At 47.0% G+C, this 2,510-nt stretch overlaps 1 pseudogene; it reads right to left on the bottom strand.

The window, feature by feature from the left end:
• Window positions 1–235: 235 nt before the first annotated feature.
• On the bottom strand, window positions 236–2,271 carry LOC105507269 (annotated as a pseudogene).
• Between the last annotated feature and the right edge of the window lie 239 nt (window positions 2,272–2,510).

The raw sequence follows: 2,510 nt of genomic DNA, 5'->3' as shown, positions 1-2,510 counted from the left end.
AATTCTCCTGCCTCAGTCTCTCTAGTAGCTCAGATTACATGTGCCCGCCAGCATGCCCAGCTAATTTTTTGCATTTTTAGTAGAGATGGGGTTTCACTACGTTGGCCAGGCTGGTCTCGAACTCCTGACCTCAGGTGATCCACCCCAGCCTCCCAAAGTGCTGGAATTACATGCATGAGCCACCATGCCTGGCTTGTTTTTACATTTTCCTATATTTTTGTGTTTCGTTTGTTATTTTCAAATCAATAAGTAACATAGGACCAGTAAGTTTGCTAGACTTGATATTTCCTCCATACATAAGGTTCACAGTTTGTTTTCCTTGTTTATGTTTTGTAATTTTTTCCATCATATTTTAGTTTTTTGATGTTTAGTTTTCTTTGTTGAAACACAAGTTTTTTGGTTTTTGCTTTTTTTTTTTTTTTTCCCCGTGGTCCCTGATCAATTTTAAGCAGTTGGTACACCAGTAGCACTGTGAACTGCTTTCAGGAGTGTCTTTCGCACGGTAGGCTTGTAGTACAACTACAGCTTCAGAGACTCCAGAGACTCAAGCATATGAAGAAGTTTTGAATTATCAAGCTCCACTAACATGCCAGTGATTTTACCAGCAAGAGTAGTGTGCATGGCTTGAATAAGAGGAAACAGTCGTTCACCAGATACAAACAGAAGTATCTGCTTTTGCTGCTGAAGAGGGGCAAATGCCAAAATGAAAGCAGTAAAAAGTTTTTGACCTTAGACATGAACAGCAAGCTGCTGCCTGGTAACCTGTGGATGTATATTAAGATGTTGTTGAGGAATGTGAATTCCTGCAGCATATTTGTACTGTGGAATGATGTGGATAGCAGGAGTGGAGCCAGCAGTAGCAGCTACAGGACATGGACCCATTGTCTGTATTGATGAGTTAGCAACACACTGTGTAGACATGACTGGTACACCCTGTGAAGAAGCTGGTCTCAGAGTGGTGGTTAGGAGCAGCTGAGCGGATAGCACAGGTCATATTTTGGAATGGATAAGGTCTGACACTCTGAGCCACCCAGGGAGGACTTGGTCTTAGTTGAGCAATTTGGCCAGGAGGATAGTATGCAGCACCGTTCTGGGTCTGTGAGACAGCTGCCATGAAGTAACATGAAGAAGGGGCTGGCTGGTAGGGGTTGATTACAGGGTGGGGCACAGCTCGTACACTTGCCATCTTCTACACATATTGGTTAGTGAGGTGAGCCAGGTCCTCTCCTTTGCGGTGAGCTAAAGCTACATACAATGGCTTGCTGGCCACAATTTTACCATTCATTGCTGTAACTGCTTTAGCTACTTTTTCTGGGGAGGAGAAACATACAAAGCGAAACCCTTTGCTGCAACCACCCTCCATCGTAACATTTGCACTAGTGATTATACCAAATGGAGAAAACTTTCTGGAGACGTTCATCATCAATACTCTCATCAAGATCTTTCACATAAACATTAGCACCCTGGTATCTGGTGATTCTATCTTGCTTCATCTGTCCAAATTTGCACTTAAGTTCTGTCTGCCCTTCCACTTTTTTTCTGAGCTTGAACAACATATATTTGATTTCCACTAAACTCCTTTCCATTCATCTCATCCATAGCCGTCTGTGGATCTTTATGCCTTTCAAAGCTTACAAATCCAAATCCTTTGGATTTTCCACCTTCATTAGTCATTACTTTCACACTTAAGGTCGGTCCAACGTTGAACTCTTTTGCCCTAGCTGCAAGTTCTGCTGCTTTTCTTTAGGAGACCTAAACCGTCCAACAAATACGTTGAGACCATTCAGGCTCATCCCATTCATTTTTTTTCAATAGCTCCTTCAGCTGCTTCCTGTGTCTCAAACAGTACAGATTCACAGCCCTTGGAATCACTTTTACCACAAACTACCTTACACAAAAGGGAGTTACCAAAAGCAGAAGATGCATCACACAGTGCCTTCCCAATGGATTTGTCCTGATTTTTAAGGAATACGTTGCCCACTCCACTTCTGAGTAGTGATGGATCACGAAGAGACCACAGGACTCATACTGGCTTGCCCTTTATAACATCAAAGTTCATGGTGGCCAGAGCACGCTCCGCGTCCGGGGGCTGCAGGAAGTTCACGTACACGCAGCCCAGGAAACGGCGGGTGATCTGGTCTCTGAAGACCCGGATGGCGAGGGTGGGCCGGTTCAGCTGAACTTCTCTTGCAGCATCGCTTCAGTCACATCCGGGTGCAGGTCTCCCACGTACAGCGAGGCCATGGGGTAGCTGGGGGCGCTGGGGTTCATCGCGGCACTGCTGCCCGCAGGGCCACAGGCCGCGACCCTTTCGTGAGAGGAGGTGAGTGAGTGCGGGGCCGGGGGTCTCGGAGCCAGGGGCGGGGAGCAAGGGCATGCGCTGAGGGACAAAAATCAGCTAAATCGGAAATGACTTACCGGCCACAGAGTGAGGTCGCTTGGACGCCGCTGTCTGCGCGCTGCCGGCGGGAAGCCAGGGTGCGGGTCTCCGGTTCGGGCGGCGGGAAGGC

This window comes from Colobus angolensis, unplaced genomic scaffold (genome assembly GCF_000951035.1).
Source record: "Colobus angolensis palliatus isolate OR3802 unplaced genomic scaffold, Cang.pa_1.0 Scaffold147, whole genome shotgun sequence".
Lineage (NCBI taxonomy): Eukaryota > Metazoa > Chordata > Mammalia > Primates > Cercopithecidae > Colobus > Colobus angolensis.
Note: the sequence above shows the minus strand (reverse complement) of the source record. Positions and strands in the feature narration are given on the sequence as shown.